The sequence below is a fragment of the Diadema antillarum genome, unplaced genomic scaffold (assembly GCF_040938485.1).
Source record: "Diadema antillarum isolate AM-2024a unplaced genomic scaffold, OU_Dant_1.0 seq00000002_RagTag, whole genome shotgun sequence".
NCBI lineage: Eukaryota > Metazoa > Echinodermata > Echinoidea > Diadematoida > Diadematidae > Diadema > Diadema antillarum.
Window position 1 is genome coordinate 974,203 of NW_027271124.1, and position 18,426 is coordinate 992,628.

The window sequence follows — 18,426 nt, forward strand, 5'->3', positions numbered from 1 at the left end:
ATTGTTTTTCCAAGTTATGTATCAATCACCTTAAAACTTAGTGCTTACTCTTTATAATGAACGTTTAAGAAAAGTGGAAATTCATTTTGGCCTACTTATTTGTGCGCCTTGAGCTGGGCGGGTCACATCTTGGTCTTATTTACCTAGGATATCCTCTTCAGTTTTACCACTACTCATCCAGAGAACCACAAAATCGAAGAATGCGAGTTCCTCTAGAGCAATCATCAATAAATGTCTGGCCATCTATCATGTAATTCTGGAACGCGATTTATGTATGCCATTACAAATCTTTCCTGAGTATATTGGATTTACCAACATGTGCCCAAAGCCACTCTCATTGAACTTCTTCATGCCATCAAATCGGCTATAGGACTGGTACAGACGAACTATATCTTTAATCTAAGTAGGCCTACTCCCAATGCATGAAATGTCAATAATGATCAAAGTGAAAACATTCTGGTATCATTCTTGAGGCATGTAAGGGTTGTAATCTACTCAGCATTCAAGTGGTTACCAGCGGCCTTTGAGGCTTGATTTGAGGAAAATTCATGAAAAATGAATGTCTACAACTCACAATATCGATATGAAGTAACGACATAAAAAAATCATTTATAACTACATGAACTATGTCTTGTTGTTTCAAAGAAATAGAGTAGTACAGTACACTTACGACTATCTTTTTAAATAGCTTAATTACAAATCATTATATACACTACCTCGATATATAGAATCCTCTCATCTGATTGGTTAAAAGTGGAGTCATGAAAATAGCTGTGCCCCATTTTTGGTTTACTGTGCCCGGGGCCGGGGCACAGTAAATCAACTGTGCCCTGTAAAAAGGTTTGGAGACAGTCGCGACCCCGTACACATAGATCGCTCATATGTACGCACCAATGATACGACCGCCGCGCATTAGATCAGCGTGCTGTAAAAGAGACGCGGTCACTGTGCCTGTAAATAGGTTTGGAGACAGTCGCAACCCCGGCCGTACACCTAGATGATCACTCATAATATGTACACGCCAATGATACGACCGCCGCGCTGTCGATCAGCGTTGATCACGAGTGCTGTAAAAGGGACTAGAATCTATATTTTCGGTATCTATATTTCGGAATCTATGTTTTCGGTATATAAAACAAATAATGACCGCTTGATATTCGAGGCACAGTTAAAATTATGTAGGCCCTCGGTGATGTGAAAACCATAACTGTGCCCTCAGCTTCGCTTCGGGCATAGTTATGGTTGTCACATCACCTTGGGCCCATAATATTTATTGTGCCCCTCATAGCAGTCATTATTTGTATAATATATATAAGGGCCCCATTTTATCAAAAAAATAAATTTACCGTTAAGTCAAGATAATCTATGATTAACCTTTCAAATCAACTCTAAGTCCACTTAATCAATTATTAACTTCCAAATAAATTTCAAGTCCGTTTTATCAAGAGACCCAGAGTCGGAAACAACTTTAACTTCTTCCATAATCAACACATACAAGTAAGTTTTCTCAACCGCTCCAAATCCATGACAACTTTAAAGTTGATAAAATATTAACTTTAAGTAAAGATAGTCTAGAAGCTAGGTAGACTCAATTGTAAGGCAAATTACAGAAGAGAGATGACTGTCACACTTTCCTAGTCTAGCTGGGGTCTTGTCACAAATGTTTGTCTGTTAGCTGCTCACTTTCTCTGACATTTAGTTGCGTTTCTTTCATGTAATCATGGTCTTTTCCTTTTATGAAATTTACTTAGCAACACCTACACGCTTTACTCTTGATGACAGCTCAATTTCGGCAATCTTCGTATCAATGCTAGCGGTAATCGGCCGTATCATCAACAGCGCCCTCTACACTACCGGGACTATGCACCTTTAAAGTTAAAGCGGACTTGAGTTGGATAAAGTTAGCGTTGATTTCACAATCAACGCTAATTTTATCTTGATAAAACGGGGCCCAGGCAAAGTTTCATCAACGCATTACACTGTAAACTTTCTTGTCTTCTTTATGTATCACTATTGCAACAGAAAACATTGGAAACTTGTAAATCACATAGCTATTAGCCGTGGGTACAGAGACTTCGGTATAAGCAATGAGGTCAATGAATAGCGTGAGATTGTATTATCCAGTATGCTATTTTCTGTACATTGTATCCGTATAACGTACAGTATCGATCCCTAGAGGCAAGTAAAAGGGGAGGAAGGCTACCCTTCCATATGCATGGTTTAGTTCAAATAGGACGTTTCATGAATAAACTCCGGACTGAATACTCACCCACTTTAACTCCACCCCTTTCACGAGCCCTCATCCCCTCCTCTCCCCTCCCACATCCCCACCCTCCCCTCCTCTCCCCATCAAGTCCGCTCCTATTTCTCGGCGTTAATTCAAATAATCACAAATAATCACGTCACATCGCCCTTTACGTTTGCCAGGAACGTGTCCGAAATTAAGTACACCGAAAAAAAAGAAGAGTCATGATGAAGAGATAAATGGACGCCAATAGGCCTAGTGATTTCCCGCTGGTAGTTAAAAGGTCTGACAACTGTTTAGGAAGGTGAGGGCAGAATTACGCTGCTACATTTTTTTTCCCTGAGGAATGACTTTGAAAACGCACGTAGTTTGCTACAATTGTAATCATTGATTGATGGTATTTTAACAAGCGAAAAATTGTAGTACATGAGGGTTACTGAGCCATTTCAAACATTTCTAAAAATCAATTTATGTTTATGAAGCATGTTACTTCGATTGAGAGATAAACCTACCCTAGAAACAAAAAACAACAAAAGTTTAAGAGCCATTCTATGCCTCGTGACATCGCTGGTGCCGTGCCTAATTTGATGTGAAGCTAGGAGAAGCTTGCGGTAAAACTGTCAAACAACATGACCGTTGATTATCTGGGTTGCAGTTCGTTATTCCAAAGGTTCGTTATTCCGAAGGTTCTTTAGTCCGAAGGTTCGTTATTCCGCAGGTTCTTTAGTCCGAGGGTTCGTTATTCCGAAGGTTCGTTAATCCGAAAGTGAAACAAAGCTCGTTATTCCGAAGGTTCTTTATGAACCCTATTTCATTGTCGGATCAACGAATCTTCGGGATAACAAATCCTATTTCATTTTCGGATTAATGAATCTTCGGAATAACGCCACAAATGCTCGGATTAACGAACTTCTAGGTATAGGGAATTTGTGTGTTCCGGATTAACGAACCTTCGGAATAACGAACAGCACCCGATTATTTGACACGGTTTGGATAGATTTGGAATGCATTCTATATCTCTTGCATGAAAATAGTTTCAATTCTATTACATATGATATTTCAAGGAAAAAAAAATATCCGACAAAAGATTCTTGAAATGCCCCCCTGATTACTTCGAGTGTATACACATTCTATAGAGGTTTGCATACACCTAACTGTCGACGGGAAGAGTAAAAGAGCGTGAAAAGATAGAGAAAATGTCTTTGTCAACTCTCCGCATTTTTTCACTCATTTTAGAGTGACCTTAGGGATCACTCGTCACTCTTCGAGTGATCCCTGAGGTCACTATAAAATGAGTGAAAATGAACATTTTCACTCAAAATTCACTCCAACTTCACTCTAAATTCACTGTTTTCTGTTATTCACTCTTTCAAAAGTGAAAACTTCCACTCGATTTCGATCTCAGGGATCACTCGTCACTCTTCGAGTGATCCCTGAGGTCACTCTAAAATGAATGAAAATGAACATTTTCACTCTCGAGTGATCCTGATATCTAATACGGGAAAGCAGTTACCAATGGCACAAGTTCAGATCAATTGTGACACTATAACCCACATGAAATCAGCCTTAAAACAATGTAAGAAAAATCTGATAACAGTAAATACAGTTTCAGAATGCTTATTTATAAATGTGAATATACAGCGCGAATAAACTTTGACGCAACACATTAAAGGTATTGTTTACCATTGGGAGAGATATCACATTCGATTTATATGTGTAGGTTAGTTGTATCACAAAACATTCTACCATGTAAAAAGAAACATATATATAATAAAGCCTAAAACATACGGAGATAATATACCACCATTTCTTTTCAAGAAACCATAACCATAATAACTGTTGAAAGCTTAGTATAAAGAAAAAAATACATTCTTATCAGATCTATTTAGTATATCTAACAATATTTAGCATTAATTATACTGATTTAAGTTTGTACATTAGTTGTTCTATCCCTAACTCACAGTTTAGAACTAGTTTGTGGAATTAACTAAAGCTGAGTTTTTGTTTCACGTGCACTAATGGTGAATAATGCCTTTAACGACAACCTCGATTAATTACCGCCATCTTGAATTTTGTGTGGATACTATTTTTGTCGCTAAATATGACACATTGGCAAAATTTGTGCCAAATTCCAAGCTCCTATCTCTTTTTGGAAAATACTTTCTGTTCAATCATATCTGCCTCAGAACAATCTACTATGAAATGCTACAGTAATAGCGACCAGCGTCACCTACCACTTGGCATGAAAATTTAGTTTGCAGGCACTTGCAAGTCATTAGACTATTACAGTATTACATGTGACCATGTAAACACATTGTATGCAAAATTTATAATGTATAAATATAATTTTTTTTCAAGTTTGTCAACAGTGTATGATATTGCCTGTGATTCCATAAATATGAATTGTGTCTCAATCTCAGTAAATCTCAATCTCAATCGCAGGTTTCAAAATAATCCTTCACTTCTTTTTTGATAAATACTAAATCACGCATTTTCACATTTCTTCCTTTTTTCAAAACAATATAAAAATATAGATTTCCTCCCCCCTCCCAAAAAAAAAAAAAACATAGAGAAGCAAACGACCCCCCATTTATCACAATACACAGCTAAAATGGTATCAACTTTTAGGAAGTTTTCCTCTCCTTCATATGACATCAAATTCGTTGCTATCCAAAGTCTCTATCAAATTTTATATTTGAAATGTTAAATTCAATAAAAATGGCGGCCCTATTGGACCGCATCTGTACTTTGAAGGTTTTTGCAACAAATCTACTGAGGTGTACTTCTGGAACATTGCTTAGTATGTTTGATATTATGTATGGTCTTGTTTATAGAGAGAGTGGAACTCGAAAAGTAAGCACGATCTTGGATTTGACACTCTGTGAAGTCTTTGGGAACAGATGCATGTAAATACATGATATTATGTAAAATGAGATTTCAAGTTTGAGACATTATAACTCCTGAACCAAAGACAATACTGACCTCTAATTTTCTCCAAATATTAATTATATGGGAAAGATGTTAATTTCTACATGGTTTTCATAAACATTTCTAAAAAAAAATTTCTTACTTTTTAGAGAAATATTCATGGTGCATTCTGAAAAATGTCTCCATAAAAACCTAAGACGGTTTGAAATAGCATTACAATATTCAGAATATATAAAAACCTATAAATAGACAGCAAAACAGACAAAATTGTATCAAAATCGAAATAATACATTTACTTTGGCGTAATACACTATGTCAGCTTTGATGGCCTGCAATCTAGAATTTTTTGAGTGATTGATCTAAATTTTGTTTTAAACTTTCTATAGCAAGGCTGTTTCAAGCTTCTACCTCTATTTGAAAAATATTTTTTGCTTCATCTCATCTGCTTTAGAACAATCTACATTGAAATAATAGCGATCAGCGTCACCTGAGCTACCACTTGGTATTAAAAGTTAGTTTGCAGGCACAAACCCTTTAATTGTTTGTCAAAAAAAAAGTCTGCGTTTGCCAAACACTGCTACCACTAGCACTGCTACAAGCGCCAGTGCCAGTAGTAGTCTTGGCACGCGCAGACTTTTTTACGACCAGCAAGGTCTCGGTCACAACTAAAGTGGCCATTTTTACATAGTGAGTTTTCAAGTTTGAGACATTATTACTCCTGAACCAAAAATGGTACTGACCCCTAATTTTCTCCAAATATTAGTTATATATCAAACAAAATTCTTGAAACGTTTCAATAATCCTTCAGTCTTTCTCTGATTTATGCTGAATCAAGCATTTTCATGATTTTCCTTTTTTTCAGAAAAATATAAAAAAATGAGTGTTTTTTCCTTAAAATCTCAATCCAGTTATCACAATAACCAACAAAAATGGTATCTAACTTGTAGAAAATTTTATTCTCTTTCATATGACATCAAATTTGTTGCAGTCTGATGTTTCTGTCAAATTCTATCTTTCAAATAACAGATTCAGTAAATATAGCGGCCATCTTGGACGCCATCTTGGATTTGGAGGCTTTCGCAAAAAAAAATTTTGAGGTAGACCAGTGGAATGTTGTTTGTTACAATTAAAACTTGAAAAAAAGCATGGTCGACTTAGTTTGTAGAGAGAGTGGAATTCACTCGAAAAGTAAGCGAGTTTTGGGGGGTTTTGGCCCTCCGGTTATAGGGGTAATTGCCCAGGAGGTAATTGCCCTAGACCCAATAATTGCATCGGCACGTACGTAAATTTTGGTTTTCTTTTGCGCTTTTGTGGATACCATCAAAGATCGTGCACTTATACGACCTTTGATACCATCACACTTTCGGCTTTGGTAGTTGCTATAAGCAAAATATCCCGCAAGAAAACGGCGTATTTCTCGATTTTCAGCGCTTTTTCGGCGACCCGTAGACCCTACTCTTAAAACTGGACTTAATTCGCGCGCGCTTGGAAAAGTTCTGATTCTGCACTTTTGACGGTGGAATTTGGGTTTTTCGATGGAGTTTTGGAGGAGATTAAAGGACGTTCCTGTTGTGAATGAATATTCCGATACGTGAAATAATGTGATTTGCGTGTGATGTGACTTTGGAACCAAGATCGTACACTTCCGTGTACGATCTTTGGTAGAACTCACTGGCTGGTGATAATTTATTCTGGTAAAAGACCGAATTCTGGTAGGTGACCAAATGCACAGCATGTCTACTCTGTAGCGCCGCTAAGGCGTGGGTCTGCCGCCTTTGACGGCCCCTCTATAGTTTGTGTGTTTGTTTGTTTGTGTGTGTGTGTGTGTGTGTGTGTGTGTGTGTGCGTGCAAGTTTTTATTGTCCACAAAAATCTCATCCTGTGGATACCGAATCGTAGCACATTGATCTCCATCCTTCCAGACGAGTGTAGATGCAAAAGCTCGCTGATTTTCTCTCACTTTTGATCCAAATATAGGGACTTATGTTTCAGTATTATTGTGGCATAAGTTAGGAGTTATAATTTGTGATATTCGGGATTTGGGTTGTCTAAGTTTCCTGTCGTGCAATCTTATAGAAGTCTATGTCTCGCAAAAGTAATGATGTTTAGCCTGTAATCTTACTCATCACTCTCTTGTCTTTTATTGTCCTATTGTCTTTTAGTCATTCACAAGTGAGCCTCTTGCTGCGACGACTTGACAGAACAAGCCATATTGCTTCGTTTTTACATTCTATTTTTCAAGGGAAATAAGGGTTCTGAAAAGCGGAGAATGTGCGTTAGGTTTTGGAAGTTTTGAAAATAAAAAATAATGGAAAAAATAATACATATCTGACATGACATCTGCAATTTGCTTCAAATCGAAAAATAGTTGATTTCCTATGATTCTGGGATATAAGGAGGTCTTACCGTATCGACATTTCTCAGAGTTCTCCAGAAGCGGGCATACGCTAGCTTCGTCAGCATCTTACCGGCGCCGCGGTTGCAGAGACAGCGCTCGAACTTCCTCACCAGAAGCTTGCGAAACTCCTCGTCGCTCTTCCGTTGCTCGTAGTGGTCGATTAACATTGATGAAGGTGCCGATGCCCCCAGGTACACATGGTTGTACATGGGGTTGGTCTGGTGTCCGATGTTCTGCCGACGCCATGCCACCGAGTCGGCCCGGGAATGGAAGGCGTTGGCGATAACCGTGTGGATCCGGAGATTAAATCTGTGGAACAGTCCATGCTTCGAGCGATTATTAATTTCTCAGTCCGAATCCGTTACAAATTTCCTCATAACAACAAAAAACAAAAATCGTCACGGCCCTCAGCTATTACGAGCAGCATATACAAGTTTAAGTTATTTTCGTGATGTAAGAATCATCTTCCACACCAAAGTGTTATTCCTATCTTATGGGGTTAGTGAACTATCAACTTAATTGTCGGACCACTACCATTCAAGCACAATCGGTCGCCCTCGCTTTTGCGATAACCATCCAAGCTATGATAATTCACGATGTATCCCGGTGAAAAGCCCGTTTACGCGCCTAAATGGCGGCTTGTACTCGAGAAAAGTCAGTTTCAATCAAGCACACTGCATTAACCCCGAGCCGGAAGTCGAGCAATCTTCCATTAGTGAGCTTGCCCGATTGGTCATCCGCTCACCTTCGTGGGGGAGAGCTCTTCCATTCCCTGATGCACCGGAGATGTGAAATTACGAGAGTGGCGCACTCACATCGCCTGAAGTTCGCTCGTCTGCTTGTCAGACTTACGTGAACAGGTAGCCCGACCAGACGCCATGCGCTAGCACGGCGTCTGACGGTGTGATATACACATACTAAACCCCGTACACATATCTACTAAACCCCTCGAACACGGCCACACAACAACAAAACTGTTGAAAATTTCTACATTCTTATCACAAATTTTACGAATCACTCACGTGAATTGAGATGCTTGGACTGTGAGCATTGTATTTCAGTCCATAGTGAGCCCTCGCGCAGCATACACTGAGCAAAATGTCCAATCTTAACCCGAAATGCTGTGATCATCGCTGGGCGATTCAAAATAAATCTTTCCCAGCTTTGAATGATGCAAATTGCGGTGCTACGGAATTTGTACGTCCACGCGTTCGACTGCTAGTCCAAGAGCATTAGTTTTAAACCTGGATATTTTTGGTAACAAGCTGATTTTTTCAGGATAGGTCCAGAAAAATGTCTAGAATAGCATACTAAAAGTCCTCATAAATCCTCTTTGAGCGTTTTCCGCGATCCAAGATGGCGTAAAAAATGGCCGCCATATCCAGAAATTCTTATAAGTTTTCAACCAGCGAACCCAAATGAAAAAATCTAAATGTCTAAATATATGTTTTCAAGCATGAAGAACTCAATAAAACACATACTAAGAGATGTCGATGCACGCAAGTACCGTAATCCAAGATGGCGTCCAAAATGGCCGCCATTTTCTGAAATTCTTATAACTTTTCAGCCAGGTAACCCAAATACAAAATTAAAAAAAAAATGTCTGAATATATGTTTTGAAGGATGAAGAACTCAATAAAATACTTATTAAGAGTTGTTGAAGCACGCAAGTACCGTAATCCAATATGGCGTCCAAAATGGTCGCCATTTCCTGATTTGTTTTTTCTCATAATTTTGCAAGTAGATTTCAACTGTACTCACTAATTGTAATGTCGAAATATAGGCCTACGTTTTGAGTCTCAGGGAACCAAATATGATACTTATTCGGAGATTTTGAAACACAAATAAAGCACTTGAGCACTTTCAGAAATCCAAAATGGTGTCCAAAATGGCTGCCATTTCCTGTTTTTCTCATAACCCTGCAACTACGTAACCGCGATGCGCACTTAAATGTATAAATATTTATTTTGAGACATAAGGAACCCAACAAAATACTTATTCAGTGACCATAAAGCACGTAAGTACAAATAAAACCACGTGAGTTTTTCGCGAAAACCAAATGTTGCCCAAAATGGCCGCCGTTTGTTTATCAAGAGACAAAGATATTCAACATAATGTTCGAGATTCAACAACTCAGATGGTCCACTGGTAAAGGTTCGCTTGGATGCATCCCCCTTCCCCTTGGGGAAAGGGGTGGCCTGTACAATCATTATTTTCCAAATATTCATCCTGAAGTATATGCACTTTGTCATTGAATTGCAATCATAAAAATGCAAAACGTCCCTCGCTCGGCCCCTTTCCTTAGACTTTGTACACTTTTGAGATTAACAAATTTTCGAATATATCATCAAAAATGTGCACTAGATCTTTCACTTACAAAATGCAAAAGTAAGGGTAATTTGCCCTTCCTACAAAACCCTTCCACCTCTAACTTCCCCAATAAATTAAATACTCCTTTGATTAACAATTCCCAAATATTCCATCAAATGTGTGTAAGTGATATAATTGTTTTCATTTCAATTCAAGTGTAATATACCTCCCTGGAGTTGGAGGGGATGGGGATACCGAGACAATTAATTATCTGCTCTTTGAGGATGAACTATCAATATAACACCAAAGGTGCATTATAGGCCGGTTAATGATCATAGAAATGCAAAACTCCCTCCAGTCGAAAGGGATCCCCCTACATCCTCTACAACTCATTGCCTTGGATATACTAGTCTTTATTCTACTCACACTTTTTAATAGAAATGTATGTATGTCATCAACATTTTGCACCATAAAACCCGTAACCTGATTAAAACAAACTCCATTTTGTGGGAGCGTGCATCACCCCATTTACACCTCCCCTGCATATTTCCATTAATATATATTTTCTTACTTTTAGGACAAAAACAAATCTCAGATATTTCACCAAAAGAGTGCGCTAAATCTCTGAATTTCAAATTGGAAAATGCCAAAATCCCCATCGTATGGGAAGGAGTATTCTCCCCACACACTTCCCCCTCCCCGACACTTTCCTGAATATATATTTCTTCCAGCGTTAAAAAGAAAACAAATATCAGATATTTCACCAAATAGGTGCAACAGATCTGTAAATTTCAAGTCTGAAAATAAGAAATTTTGCCCTCGTGTGGGAGCGGACATCCCTATGACCGCGCACTTCCATGATTACATAACTTTTTGTTCCTTTATTTATGGAAACAAAAATTTAATATTTCACTAAAAGGGTGCATCAGATGTCTGAATATCACGTCTGAACATGCAAAATCTCCCTCATATTGGGGGAGGGGGAGGGGATCCCCCTTCCACCCCTCCCATATATTGCCCATTTCCCTGAATACTACTTTATATATTTCTAACTCATTAATGGAAACAATTCAATATCTTACCAAACGTTTTCACTATTTGTTTCACTTTCGAGTAAAAAAAAAGAAGATCCCTCGTGTGGGAGAGGAGTATTCATCGTCCATGTACCAATAACTATGAGTCCCACATTCTCTGATTTCTATCTGTAATATAATTTTACCAAATCTACACGAAATGAATAAGATAATTTAGACACTTTGTTTTAAGGTGGAGCAATAAACTGCAGCAAAGAGATTCACTGTCATGTGATGAATTACATATCATTTTGTCGCACATGGAGACACTAATTTTCAACATTTACGTAGCACAGACATCAGAAAGAATTGTTTTTACTTCATGAGTGATAAGTGACAGTTTCAAATGGAACTCACCTCATGGTAGACACCAAATGCGTTGGTAATAACAAAGGGCTAACACTATATTTCATTTTATATGCTTGAGGTGACGAAAATAGACCATGTGGTAAAAAGATCTAGTAGGCTCTCTGTTTACCAACAAATCTGATGGTGAAATGTTTCTCTCGTAACAAGGACACACGCCATGAGTTTAACATCAAAATGTTTTATTTGTATACTTTACTCATTAGAACTATTTTTTAAATAAAAAGTTTCTTATAAATTATACTGACATTTATTTACATAATTGTGAGATAAAATTGTGACTGCCGGCCATTTGCACGCCATTCTGCGGTTTAGGAAGAGCTCGAGCGGTTTAATCGTTACATGCGTGCGTCATCATCTCTTAATTAACATCATATGTATTTCATTGAGTTCTTTATAAATGTTTCGAAAAATAGACACTTAAATTTTGTATTGGGTTGCCTATTTGACATATTTCAGGAAATGGCGGCCATTTTGGATGCCATCTTGGCTTACTGTACTTGTGTCCGTTAACATCTCTTAACATGTATTCAATTGAGTTCTTAATTCTTCAAAACATGTATTTAGACATTTAAATTTGTATTTGGGTTACCTGGCTGGAAAGTTATAAGAATTTCAAAATATGGCGGCCATTTTGGACGCCATCTTGGATTACCGTACTTGCGTGCACCAAAATCTCTTGATATGTGTTTTATTGAGTTCTTCATGCTTCAAAACATATATTTAGACATTTAGATTTAGTACGTTGGTCCTCTGGTTGAGAAGTTCTAAGAATTTCTGGAAATAGCGGCCATTTTGGACGCCATCTTGGATTGCGGAAAACGCTCAAAGAGGATTTATGAGGACTTTCAGTATGTTATTCTAGACATTTTTCTGGACCTATCCTGAAAAAAAATCAGCTTGTTACCAAAAATGTCCAGGTTTAAGCCTTTTTTTATTGACCTTATGCTCTTAGACTATTAAGCACCCCCTTTGCCCAGTGATGCGCCGACATTTCGAATCATTTCTGCGATTTCTACGATTTCTGGATTAAAAAAAGGTGTCATTATTGGTAAGTTGTGAAATATGTATGTCAATATCAATACTTCAAAGCGGTAGCTAAGAAGATAAAGTTTTCATCTTATGTAGTCTTAGTAACGAATATGGTGCAGTAAATTGAAAATAGAGTCGGCGCCCCGGAATTACAATATTACGTAGTGTCCACACGGTACAGCCCTGTCGCGACTTACACTAACTTGTGTACAGCGACAGGGCTGTGTATAGTTAAAGCACAGGATGATTGGGGACCATCAGAGTTCATACAATATACTTGGCAATTTTTCCACGCTTATCTTGCCCACACGCTTTAATATAATTATGATCATTCAGTTTGAAAGCGCAGTGCGAAACCCTAGTTAGTGCATCATAGCACTATAATAACATAAATCATCGTTATCAAGCTGTTGAGTGGTCTTCAAATAATCATTTTAGAGGATGATCACTATTATCGTTATGATCAATAACGTTGATGATCAAGCAGATGACTATAGTAAGAGCAATGATTGTGAGCTGACAGCAGATGATAATAAGTTATCATTACCTGTGTCACTAATTATTATAAACGCACACTGTGGTAGCCCCATTCCTAGATACAGCCATAGAGCCACATGAGAAATACATTTAATGAGTAAAACAGATACTAGAACAACTAGAATGCTGTTTGAAGATATTACATATTGTGATGTTGTAATAATGTTATGTCCAAATAATCTTCAAGTAACAAGAGTGTTAGATTATGAAACAAAGTGTGTCACACCAAAGACCAATGAGTATCTTCGGTTTCGAAAATGTTAAAGTTGTATTTTTACTCCACGACCCTCGGGAAAGAAAATTATGTGACCCTGCATCACAAAACAATGATAGCCCCATTCCTAGATACAGCCATAGAGCCACATGAGAAATACATTTAATGAGTAAAACAGATACTAGAACAACTAGAATGCTGTTTGAAGATATTACATATTGTGATGTTGTGATAATGTTATGTCCAAATAATCTTCAAGTAACAAGAGTGTTAGATTATGAAACAAAGTGTGTGTCACACCAAAGACCAATGAGTATCTTCGGTTTCGAAAATGTTAAAGTTGTATTTTTACTCCACGACCCTCGGGAAAGAAAATTATGTGACCCTGCATCACAAAACAAACACAAAACCGCCAGATTCGATTTTTAGTTAAAGGCTGATCCTAAAAGAGCAGACTCTAAGCTTTAAAATGATGTAACTCAACTCAAATGAACACCCCTAACATATCTAAATTCTGGAAAGAAAGCACACACTCTGGAAAAGTGTGAACTGAGAAAAGAGGCTCAGAAGTACAGGGTCTATTCAAGTGCTTTATCTTTACCTAGCCTTGGTGGCTACAGTATGCGATGGAATGGACAAAACACAGAATGTAAACTACCGGAGCAACAACAATGAAGGGGCTATCAGATTAAGTTGAAGTTGAGCATGCTCTATCAACATATTATGTTCATGATTAATGAGAACTTTCAAAGAAGTAGCATTATCCATTCAAAAAGTTATTAGACCTGAGAGTGAAGAGCGTGCAAACAATTTCAAGAAACGAAAAGGGCCATCTAAGACATACCCGATCATTCTATACTCTCCCCCCCCCCCCAAAAAAAAAAAGGGTTGTAGAGGAACTGCTGAAAACATAATTTCCCATTCATGTTATGATTCCAACTAAAGAATTATGAAGAAAAAGGATAGCTTTTTCGGAAAATATGAAAAACTCAACATTGACTGGGTTGACCCATTTCACCATTTTAGAATCCTCACACAAAATCAAGGTCCGAAACTTTTTGTTCGTTTTGTGATGCAGGGTCACAATATAGTGTGACGTATAATGGCATGATAAGAAGGTAAATCATTTCATTCAATTGAATTTTATTCATTTTGCCAAGGGGGGAAATGTCCATTAGAATAAATCAGAGCTGAAAAGCAGCAGACAAAAACCAAGAAATTCAAGGAAATCTGCATGATGTTGAAGAAAATAGATTGCAAGTCGTCCTATGGTTATGTGTAGGCATAGGAAGTTACAGCTTGGGTATAACAGAATATTTTTGTTCCAATTACTAGTAGTAGTTCGTTTGCAAGTAGAGAGCTCTATAGAATCATTAAAATACGGGAATCGCTTTCCCTTCCTCCCCCTCCCACATACAAATATCAATAAAGAAAAGTTCGAGAGGAGATTGACCCCCTTGCTTTGCACATGAAGGGGGGAGGTGATATATGCGACTTTAAAGTTCATTGACCAGGATTAAGTTTGATGAAACACAATGTACCTGTATATAACAAGCCGCTGAACACGTTTACTCACGCTTACCGATGACATTACATTGATATAATGATCATAAAGCCAAACGCCAAAGGGTTACAATGTTCCGTTTCGTCTATACCCACTTTAGCCTACATTTCACTCTCAAGAGAGAGAGAGCAATGCTTCTTCTTGTGTTAATTCCAGCAACATGATCGTACTTATTACCGGCTACATTGACATCGGGGGCAAATGAAGCTATGGGAGTAAAAAATTGTCACTGAAACAGTCATTAATTGCCTCACAAAGTCAAATAAAATTGAACGAGCATACTCAGTTTTCTCTAAAGCCAATTGATAATCAGTAATTTTGGTGTCTTCAGCTTCCTAACATGAATGTGAGAATATGGCACAAGTTTGACTTAGACGGTTCAGACAGAAATGCGCTTTTTCGAGATCATGTTTTTGATAGAAGATTTTTATGAAAATCAATTGTTTATATACCATATCAACAGTAATTTAATTGGCTATTAAGCTAATAGGTTAATTAAAAAGATAACTTTACGCATGAGTGAGCACATTCGTTTTGTCCTCCAAGGCACAAAATTAACAATTTCAAAAATTGACATGTTCTCTTTCACGATAACATTCGGACAACAAAAGACCAGTTTAACACAATGAAAGACTTGAATGACATAGGAAAAATAAGTTTTTGTTCTCTTTATCTCTTTATAACCTCTAAGGAAAACAAAGGAGACTAAAGGGAAAAAAATAAGAATTTTCTTTCAAGTCAAACTTCAAATGACATAGAGAATAATAAGCATAAAGATGATCAAAGGAGCAGAATTTCTTTATTTCTTTTAATCTAGTGATTAAAAAGAAGCTAGTGATTAATCCATGTGACAATTTCAAGAACCGAAAGTTATTTACAATTTACTAATTCGAAAAAAAAATCCTCCAATTTCAACCGTTTTTGTTAAATAGGACTATTACTTCTTCTCTTATTTCATTTGAATTTAGATTTGACATAAGATGCTTTATTTTCCTTAATTATTTCTAGCCTTCATTGATCTATTGGGCTTTACTTTTTTTCAACGCAGTTCACGTTTCTTTTTGTGTGAAATTTGTAGTTTGTTCTTATTGTTCTATGGAAGAGCAAATACGTATGAATGACAACTTGTTCAGTTTTTCCAATTTTTACTTTTGTGTCCTGGAAGAGAATAATAATGGTGTTCACTCATGCGTAAAGTTTCCCTTTATCTTGACCTACCAGATTGATAGCCAATTAAATTACCTTCAATATGGTGTAATACATTAGCTTTCAGCCCAATATTCTATAAGAAATCTAAACTTGAAAAAGCGTTTACTTTCTTTCTTTTTTTGCTGAGTGTATTTTACAGCCTAGACGGTTACTTGAAAACAAGCAAACACTGCTTTAAGTAATTTTATAATTATATTGATCATAATTATTGTGAAAGGAAAGCGAGTTTGACGATATTTTGTGCGTGCGTGCTTTGCATGTGTGTGTTGGTGTGTGTGTGTGTGTGTGTTTGTGTGTGTGTGTGTGTGTGTGTGTGTGTGTGTGTGTGTGTGCTGAACCTGAACTCTCAATAAGTGCTTTATAAAATCAATTGTACATTAATATTGCTCTGTGCTTCTCGTCGATTCCACTAATTTTCTGGAAATTGTGCTGGTAGCTTGTAAATAATATGGCAGTATTGATGACGCATATATATCAAGCATGTCGAGTTTTATGTCCAAGGGATGCCAACGTTGAACGAAAGTGAGAGTGACAGTAGTGACAATAAGAATAGATAGAATGAATAGATAATTACCACGACAACGGAAGATGTAAAAAGTAAGCATGAAACTATGATGACCACAACTGCATAATCCTGCTAAAGATACCCAGTAAACAAGTGTCGATTTCTCTGCTTCATATGAAGACTATACGATGGCAACTCAATCTACGATATGAAAGAAATATTGACGACAAGCATAGCTACATGATTAAATGTCAACTTTCCTTATCGTCAGTTTTCACCCATTAAGTGTACAATATAAAGTGCGTACTTTGGGGTACTCAAAATTATGCACATCTTTGCCAGATATAATCAGCCGCCAAACTTTAGCTGCAATGAACTTTGTTGTTGTTGTTGTTGATGTTGTTATTCTTAACATTGGAACTGATAATGGGATTGCACTTTCAAGACCCTTGATGAAGATGAGATCAGATAACTGACCCGTTAAAGCTGCTACCAGCAAGATCGATTGGTAAAATGCTTATACCATAATATTATGCTTGACGAGAAACTTCCTCCACCACCCCAACCCCCTTGGGACTAGAAAGAACAACTCATTGGCATTTAAACGGAAAGAGGGCGACTGTTGAGGAAATAATTATGACCCCTATCAGGCTTACATTGCATTTGCTGGCTAACATAAACATCCCAGAGTGTCCTGCAATTCTTGGAATTTACGAAAACTACAAATTTGGCAAGGACTTTATTAAACTATATTGTGACTCTTTGGGATATTAAAAGGATCGTTTTGGTTGAGATTGGGATTCTGGGTTTTCTTTTTTTTTGGCAAGATAATAAGAAACAACCTATTGATGAAATATTAAAGATTATTCAATTCTAAGAGGAATTTAAAGTTTACTTGACGAAAATCGGTTTTGAAATAACTGAGATGTCCGGAAAGAAACATATCCTAATGAAATGTGGGATCACTTTTTTTATTAGGACCACTTTGTTTCACTTTTTTATATAGCCATTTCAAAATTAATTTTCATCAGATAAATCTTTAGTTGGTCATATAATTGCATGCTCTTCAATATTTTGCATATGTAGTTTCTAATCATTAAGTCACAAAAAAAAAAACGCATCCCCATCTCAACCAAAATTATACCATCCCTTCAACTCAGTTAACATTCGTTTTCAACATTATTGAGTAAACATCACGTAGTTTTGCTTTACAACCTACTATCATTGTAATTTGTTATATTTCGACATATTTGGAACATGTGCATTGTTTTTTTTTAATCAGCATTATCATGGTTTCTATGTTTGTATTTTTTGCTGAAAATGAAACCGATTAAATAAAACGAAATCTATGTTGAGATTGGAATATTGAAATATAGAATTCGCAAATACTGTAGACATAAACATGATAAAGGAAAAGGAAATCAAATGACGTCGCGTTCTTATTAAGTGTAACACTCATTAGCTATAAGGAATGATGAACAAAGAAACACGAGTTACAGGAACAAAGTTTTTCCTAGTCGACATTTGATATACAACTTTTTATAATTTCTACACTTTTTTGGGCGTCTGCTTTAAGTTCGTCAGTTTCTCCTTAATTTAATTCGCCCTGGTGAAAAGCGGTGAGTTAAACTACTACTGTCGGACTTCAAAATTGACAGAACATTTGGAAGAGAATTAAGGGCAATGCACTCAGCCACGAATCAAATAATCGTTTCTAGCAATAACAAATTAATAACTTTTTATCTGCGTGTAGGTATTTGTTTACATCTAGACTGAGAAGACACCCTGCATGGTTAGGACGTCTATATATCAACTGAGTCCTTTATGCAACCAGTACTTCTGCTTGACGGCCGGAACGAGGAACGTCCTATGAAAGTGCTCAAGCAAGACCTCTCCAGGCTAGAATACACTTCTGTTTGCTTTACTTCGAAACAGGCGACTATTAGGCGTTTCCTCACTTCATAAGGTGGATCTTTATTGGCCGGCATAAAAAAAAACACAAGGATAAACTAAACAAACATATAACAAGAGCAAATCTAGACAGC